Raw genomic sequence first — 8,974 nt, 5'->3', positions numbered from 1 at the left:
CTTGACTTGCTACCTGCCTGAGACCTTAAGCACTCATGACTTGCAGGACAATTTTAGACTGCCCACCCTCAGCTTTGAAAATATCCTTTTCATGTAAGGAGGTTAAAAGTGGATGCCCAGTCTCTAGTGTGTGCCTGTGAACTGCCCTCTGAAAATGTACCACTCTACCATGTACCACTGATGCTAAAAAGAACCATCACCAGAAAAGATAGAGGGATTTCTGTGATCATACAGATTTTCCAATTTCAAGATCACATCAGTGAGTGAAGGAATGTCTGTGTGGCACCTCTTTACATATTTTCTGGAGTGACTGCAGTCTAAATATTGGCAGCCAATAAGAATGAGAATACCATACTGTGCCATATAACACTATTTGCCATGATTGTCCAAGGTAATTGTTATTCAACAGTTGCAGGTCAGAAAACAAGAGGCAAAAATCTGTACCATAAATGTATCATAATGGGGATCCCAGGCCTCATAGACCAAAATATTGCATGACTACACAGTTTCTGTCTGTTCGTGCACCCTCATTTTATATTCAATTTCTTCAATGGTCCAGAAAATTCTTTCAGTATCAAGTAAGTCAGATCAAAGTAAATGTATAATATGCATGAACAAGTCCACTTTGTATAATATTAACAATGTAATTTCTGTCAGAAAAATGAAATTAAGAATGTAAAAAAAATTAAAAAGAGATTAAAAGCAACAATGCAGCAAGCAAAGCAAAAGACGTCTGTATTTGGGGGGAGGTTATTTTAACTCACAAGGCTTTTTGTCATCCCACTCAGCCCTCTCTATAACCTATTGCTACAATAGTATCTTGGATTGTAGATACTATTCTCTATTGATACTTAAGAGATGAAGCCTTTAGGTGAGCCCCATTGCAAAGTATTTTTATTTCTCATCCATTTAAGATATCAATTTATACTCCCCGAAAAAATGGAAACTGCTTTTCTTGTAGACTCTTATCTTAGACTTGGTTAAAGTAAAGCCTGAATCATACACTTTACACTTATACCCTTTCATCCTATTCATTTTTACCTTACATACTATAGTAGAAGCAACTACTGCAGCGAGTGCATGCCACTGTGTCAGGTGAGATATCATATGATCTAACAAAACCTACTAACAAAATAAATGTGCCATGATTCATCAATTTGGTAGAGAAATATTGATTTTCTATTTTATTTTATTGAAAAGTAAATAAATACTTCCCCATGACTAAGATCTCATTCTACAATGTATAGAAGTTTGCTGCTATCTGCAGGTAAAATAATCTATTACTGAGTAAAAACCTGAAAAGGGAGCCCAGCTTCTGGTTTTAATTGCAGCTTCACACGATTCCATGTAAAAATTCCAGATCTAGGCAGGATGAATGCAAATATAGATCCCTCACATGGGGCTAAGAGGAATGTTTTCTCTCTAATATGACAAGCTACATGCACGCTGCTCTTAGGATGTTTTGCTGACAAGATCTGCTGGTAGCCATGGGCAGTGTCAAGGTTTAATGTAGCCATCCACAGAGACTCTGGCACCCTCAAGCTATTGCAGAAGCAAAGAATTCTTAGGATGTAAGAGTATTCTTCTGATTCTCGGTAGCCTTCAGATGTCCTCTGAGCTGTGACAGGCTGCCAAGGGGATGGGACACAGAGCTGGTTCCACAGATTGTAAAGTTTTCAGAGAGGCTGTAGTCTATATCAAGAAAGGCAGTTCAAAAGGGTTATAGACAAATTGTGATTTGTCCCTCTGTTCAACATGACAGGCCTAGAGGGTCAGATGTTATACAGACTGTCCCTCACAATCCTCCCCTGCACTCATTCCACTACATGGCATGGTACTGTTTTCTTTGTTTACTTTCTTTTTTTAATTATTATTTTATTTTTAGTCCTCAATTTGTTCTACAAGCATGGAATGAACTGAAACACATTCAACACTCTGAAGAGCAGTTGTTATTGAATTTTCCTCACTTTAAAAGTCAGAAGCAGACAAAAAATTCTGCATGTGCTTTACACAGCTCACTATGTGAGAATACTACCCCCAAAGTATAAAATATGTTGCAAATAATTTCTAGATTATAGTTATCCTGCTACAGCACTTTAGTTGTTACCAAAAGTGTCCTAAGAATATTAGATTAAATTCCTTGGGAATACTATAGGTGACTCACTTTGTCTGTCTTGAGCCTGAAATGTATTGCTTGAGAGTTGTTCCAAATACTGCAAGATAGCTTTGACTACTCTGTGGATAGAAAGATGGACAATGATAGAAGTCGTTAAACAACACTTAATCAGGCAAGATCATATTGGAGGAGTCATTACAGGAAATATTGACTACAGGAAATGACATGCCCCACATTATCTCATCAAGGCTTAGATAGTCATCTTGCAGTTTTGCACTGCAGTGCTGTAGTACAGCTCTCTAGCTTGCTATCAAATGCACATCACCAAGGCTCTGATCAAACATTAAACAGTCACTGGTGTTAAACTTTTCCTACCCACTATTTTTTTTAATGTGGCCTCAATTTATGAAAAGCTGATATAACTTCTGGGTTGTTTTCAAAGAAGAGTTTCAATATGAGCTGATTTCAGCTTGTGGGTAAGAGATGAGTGCCAGAATCACTTAGCACAAAGAGAATACATAACACGTGAGAAAGAAAATTACAAAATATCCATCACCAAAGTTTCTCCTTTTAACCTTTAAGTGTAGTCAAAACCTAATGACTTACTAATTATCAGGAGTTTAATGATGCCTCTAAGCAGAGGTTGCACTACAGGGCACAGTGTCCATGAACCTCTAGGATCTGGGGTTACCTCGTGACTTCAGCCTGCAGTGAATTCTCCTCTTCTCCAACTCTGCTTCTAAGAAAGCTTTCAACCCACCACCCCCCTCCCCATTGTTGCTACCAACAGTGAAGGAAACAATTTTGAACTCTGGCGTAGGCTGGGGCCCAGATGGCTGCCAGCTTTTTAAGCGCTGAGTTGACTAACCTTGCTCAAAGCAAGTCTATAGAACACAGTGCTTCAAATATCAGTGTCTGCTGGGATTGCATCTATATATGTGGAGTCCCACCGTTCCCATCACTAGCATAGTTGAATGAGTGAATCAGGAGCAAGAAGGATAAAATTGAGGAAAATTCGTGAGACCTCTCCCTCTCTGATGTTGAATCAGCCCATTAAACAGCAGGGAGCAGCTGAGCATAGATTTTCCTTGAGCTTGCTGACCACTAAAAGCAAATTAATATAACCCAGGCTAAGATTGAGGTTGGGAAAGACCAAGAGGTTGACTTCCATGTGGAGATGAAAAAGATTGTCCTGAATTCAGCCCAGGTCAAAGAAGTAGCTAAGGAATGAGCAAAGTTATTTCTCATCAGTGCTATTTTGTGAGAACAGAAATCATGGGCAATGACTAAAATTCAATTACTTGATTGTGATATTTATAATTGTTCTTATGGATTGACAACAATAAAAGCATCAGCCATACTATCCTGGAATGGAGTCACCCACTTTCTGAGAATAAAATTTATGGCGACAGTTTGATGCTGTTTCCCTGGAGCCTGTCAGTCTGACCTCAGCCACAAATAAAGCCTTTTCAAATGTAAGGAAATAGCACTGGGATATGTAATATCTGATGTAAAGAGAAAAAGCACTATCCTCATTGCTAGCCACAGGAAAGCCTGTTTTCTTTGGTTCTTGGCCCATATGAGAGTTAGTGCATGAAATATAAATTGCTGCTCAACATATAAGCTTGGGAGAACCAATTAATACTGCCTTCTCAACATGGGCTTGGAGGTTATTTCATTAAATCCTTTGTATGAAAGCAGTTGCTGCACACTGGTTTTCTTGGTATTTCTGAAAGACTGTCCTTAGTGGGTAGTTTAAGTTCTGCAATGCACTCATCTCTCCTTTTGATTACTGCAACCTCCCTTCTCCCTTTCCCTCCCTGATATCTGTGTCACTGAGCACTGCTGCCAAATAAATGGCCTACACTCTCTCTCACTGCAGCTCACTATTCTGATCAGCTCATCTGGTCAGTGCCCAGCGATCCATCATCTTACTTCAAATTTTTGTTCTGTTCCTCCAGCCTCATCTCTTCCATCTTTGGCAAAATAATGTATTTTTTTTCTACCAACTTTCTGAACAACATCTAACTGCTGTTCCAGCAAGAAGAGGTAAATTTTGTAAGTTAAAAAGTGGAATAAAACAGGAGCCATTCAAAAGGCCACAGGACTGAAACTACTTCCTCCATATTTCTGCAAGGCTTTCTAAAGTCATGCTGCTTCAACCAGCTCCTCAAGACAACAAGGAAAACAAGAGTCTTATACTCTGCCAACACCAGAAAATCTTGAACCCAGAGTAAAGGGCACCTTGTTTTTAACTTCCTCTAAAAGCTTATCACTTCTGCAAAGTCCACAGAAGTCACCCTCATTCTGATTTCTCTTACATTTACTATTTAGTTAGATTTGTACTGAGGAAAATAAATTATGTTCTTGTCAGGATGTGATCCTGGCTCTCAGCTCCTTATTGTCCTGCTGACTTACCTATTACCTGGGACATTCCTCCAGGTCTCCAGCAGTGCTATAGGGATAATAACTGTGTTTACCAATCCCACAGGAACTGTGTGAGGAGGAATTCATTCCTCACTGTGTGGTATTAAGACTCTGAAAAGGCAGTAGGGAAAAAGGTTTCAGGGTCTGTGGTAGTATTGCAGAGAAAATAAATCCCTTCCTTACCATGTGTTGCTGCAGACAAAGTCTAACTATGGTAGGCACCCTCAGAAAAAAGAAGTTGGGATGCATCTCACAATTCTAGAATTGAGGTGGTTCTATAGTCAGAGGAAGGACTTAGATATTTTCCATGTACAATTCATTTGGTCTGTTTTACGTATCCATATCACACTTTATTCCTCTCCATTCACAACTCAGGGAATCTGTTGGCTTGCAAGTCTGGGAGATAGTGAAGAGACTTAATGATTGGCATTTGGTCCTTTGGAATAAGTGGGATGAGAAAGTACAAAGACTATATTTCACCTATTAAATGTATTTTGAAAATATATAAAGAATTTCAAGGGAACAAATATTTTAAATCATTCACTTCACTTTTTAAGAGGGATTTTTAAGATCCTCCTCCTACAAAATAAATTGGGTCTTCCTTTTATCTATCGATGCATCAGGAATACTAACTCTATTCAATAGTTGCTTACCAGCATACAAATGTGTCTTACAACAATTATGCAAGACAAACAAACTTTCTTTTATAATTCTTCAGTGGGCTCTAGGATAGTATGGACAGCAACTACCTTGTTCTTTGATAATGAAATTAAGCAACAAAGGGTCTTTCAAGGTTTTATCTTAACTAAAATTTCAATATTTATATATAGAGTACTTCATGGAAATCATTAATAATGTGCTAGGTATTATTGTGTAGTGAAGGTGATACCTTTGAGACACATCAGATTTGTCCTGTGCAAGATGATGAATTTCTCTGCAATACTTAGATGGATATTGGAAAATATGATCCCTTTTCTTTATTTGAGAGCCCTCAAATCAAGCCCAGACACATAAAAAAAAGGCATCTCTGGGAAAAATTTTCCTCCAATTTACAGCCCAGTAAATCCTTGGTGCATCTGGCATACACAGGACACTAGGTTCTAAACTTCATCAGTATGTGTTACTGAGCATCTCCTGGTGAGATGGATCTACATTTCTTGAAAGCACCTTCAAACTGTCCACCAGACAATTTTGAGCCTGAAGTTGGAATGATTGGACTTTGGCTGTTCAAGCTGAGCTACACAGGGGTTTGTAGGTCTCAGAATTTAGTATTTGTTTTTGACTGCTTGTCTCTTGAACTAAGAGTATCTTAATTCTTTTGAATGAAGGGAGTTTTAGGAAGCTGTTTTTCCAGCATTGCTTGAGCCTTCTTTTCAAGAAGAAGAAATCACCATCAAATTAGGGATCTCCATACAGTCTTTTCGATGGTACTTGTGCACATCCACTCTACAGAGTTGTAAGTGAACATGAAAGTCTCAAGACAAGCAAATTCTAACTCTTTTTCTTGATTTTTCTTTATTTACCTCACCAGTCTATTTTCTCTTAAACCACATGAGAACAAATGGAACCACTGAAGATGTGAGCTTGGTGAGATATAGATATTGTGCCTTAAACAAAGATAATACTAATGAATTCACATTCAACCTTTTCAGCCCAGTGATAGAAAAAGATTTTCAGTCACTTTAGCTTGAGCTACATTTGCACTCAGGGTCACCTAAAGAAAAGGACAACACATTCATCTTTATCCTCCTTGAGTTGTGGAACCACTCAGATAATCTATAGTCAGTTGCAAAGTGAAATTAAATACCTTAAAATGCCATCTATCTGATCCCCAATTAAAACATAATCTTTTTAAAGCTGTCAATAGCTGCTGACCAGAATCAATAAGGGGAAGATTATGACTGGCACTTCTCCAGTGATCTTCAGGCAGACAGAAAATACACTGCTGTTGTCAGGTCAGGAGGAAAAGGGGAAAACTGGACCCAAAGCAGAACTACATCATAGATGAATGGAATTTGAGATCCTATGCAATGATCCAGCTGGGCAGTTTTGGGGTTTACTGGGGGAGGGGAGAGGGACGTATTTTTATTTTTTTTAACTAGGAAGGGAAGGAATATGATACATGAGAAGGTTTTAAAGAAATAATACTGGAGTCTTGAAATTATGAATCTTTAGAAAAGTATTTGTAAAAGAAGTTTTACTTTGATCCTTCTATATATGTACACTGAAGTTCCTGAATCAGATTCAGTCAGTGTCTTAAGAATTTGAGGCATACTGCTTTTCATTTGCATTTGAGGAATATAAGCTTACATTTATCTAAGTAGATCCTGGATATTTCTCATCATTGCTACAGGAGTTAAAGTTTTAACTATCTAAATCTAGTGTTTGACATTAGTGACGTGAATGATCCCGACTACAGCATGTAAGCTTAGGGTAAGAGGCCTAAACTACTTCTTTTCCTCCTGACCTACATTAGGGTTGCTTTTATTTCTAGGCCAGAATGAAAAGTTCAGCATAAAAAACTGTTTCCTGGTGTGCAAAGGGCTTAGTAGCCTTTCTACCCACAAGCTGTTGCTTTCCTCTAGCCTTCCACAGTACAGATTGTGGCACAAATGCTTCAACCTGCCTGTGAAGTTAGAGCAGTCAGAGCAATACACTTATTGTAGTGACAAAAAAATCACCCAAGCACTACCTCTAAAGAAAATTCTTTCAACGCAATCCATAACTGGTGTTAAGTTGTCCAACAGTCCTTATAACTGCATGCTGAAGAGTGGCTCATACATGTGAATTTTCCTTCTCCCACTGCAAAAGCCATGAAGTAAGCTCTAGATCCAAAAAGACAGGCTACTGCAGTGATCCAAACTCACCTTGACCTTAGGAATGGTGATCTCAAATACTTCCCCTGACAGAGTGCCTGTGAAACACTAAATCATTTCATCTCTATGCATCACTTCCCATTTGCAGAAAAGTGGGTGACAAATCTTCCTTGCCTCTGTTGCTCTGTGGAGAAGCACAAGAATCATTCAAAATGTGGACTTGATAAGCACCTAAAATCAGCAGAAGGAAATCTGGGGTCTGACGCTGTTTAAGTGAGAAAACACATAAGGGATTGTAGCACCGACGTATTATGCTGAAACAGCATTTTTAGGTGCTGATTGCATTTAAGTGGGTTGATGAACGACATATCTGACTTTTCTCACTTTTATCCACCATTTAAATATAAGTTTTAAAATAGCTTGTCTTCTTATAAAACTTTGTATTTTTGCAAATAATTTGGGTAAGAAGATCCCTTTGCAAACACCCCATTCTAAAGCTTTCTCCAAAAGCCTTGCAAAGTGCAATATGTAGCTGTATTTTCCTGACCGAAGGAAAACAAACACAGAAGCAGTCGTGGCATCTCAAAACACAACTGCAAACATGCCAGCATAAAGTTTCTGAAATCAGTCTGGCCCTGCTCTTTTTATAGGAGTGGTTTGGATCCCTTCAGATTTGCACATTCACCTATAGATTTCTTTGATATTGATTACTTTTGTAACCTGTTGAATGGGATTATGACAACGCTGTTTTGTTCATAGCATTTTTCTGTCTCATTAGAATAGATCTTTCTCATTTTTATTGACTGAGGAGAAACAATGACAAGAAGCAAAACAATAATATTCCAAAATGGTTCAAAATTTGTCTTATGACTTATAGAAAAGTGACATTCATACAAGAAGGGCAGAAAAGATCCAAACCAGGCCCAATTCCATGGTAAATAGAGGGGTCTAGTGAAGAGAAAAATCAGGCCTAGAAAAAGCAAGGAAGCTGCTTCCAGATTATTTTCAAAGTCTAAATTTAGCCAGCCAGGTTTGAAAATGTTAGCATTTGCAAAATGGAAATTCTTGTCCTGTGTTTGAAAATGGGGCATCACTATATGTTTCAAATACTATTTTAATGGTTCCTCAATACATTATTAATTGCAACAAACAACCACAAAGAAATCAAAGAAATTAAAGTAAAAAATAAGCTGTAAACAGCTGCAACCTCTTGTTCTCCTTAATCATTTAATTCCATACACCTATGTTGAAATTTCACACTATGCCTTAGCAGGGCATTGTCACAGCGAAACACTAGAATGCTGATATTGTGCTAGGTCAAGAGTTAAGTAAGTTCATTCCACCCCTGCTATTTTGTGTTTTAAAGCAGTCCTTACTCTAGGCAGACTCTCTCTGTTATTATTACTTCTTGAATGATAAGAGCTGGGATTGACCTTCAAAAGAGATTTAAATGGCCTTATCCGAAAAACAGTCTGTGAACATCTATAAACTAATGTGCTGCCTTTACACCTCCTTTCTCACAGAGGAGGTGTAAAGGCAGCACATCAAAGTCAGCAAGGAACTTACAATAATGGATTTCAAAGTCAAAAATCTAATGCAAATCTAAGTATTTGCT

At 38.0% G+C, this 8,974-nt stretch overlaps 1 long non-coding RNA gene across 1 annotated transcript; it reads right to left on the bottom strand.

Annotated features, from left to right (window-relative positions):
* Positions 1 to 1,220: 1,220 nt before the first annotated feature.
* Positions 1,221 to 6,466, bottom strand: LOC113963306. The gene is made up of 3 exons (XR_003532732.1): positions 6,351 to 6,466; positions 2,165 to 2,235; positions 1,221 to 1,692 (listed from the first exon to the last, which is right to left on the bottom strand). It is a non-coding gene; the product is annotated as an uncharacterized LOC113963306 (long non-coding RNA).
* Between the last annotated feature and the right edge of the window lie 2,508 nt (positions 6,467 to 8,974).

This window comes from Neopelma chrysocephalum, unplaced genomic scaffold, assembly GCF_003984885.1.
Source record: "Neopelma chrysocephalum unplaced genomic scaffold, ASM398488v2 Primary Assembly neopelma1_24, whole genome shotgun sequence".
NCBI lineage: Eukaryota > Metazoa > Chordata > Aves > Passeriformes > Pipridae > Neopelma > Neopelma chrysocephalum.
This window is presented reverse-complemented; position numbering and strand designations above follow the sequence as displayed.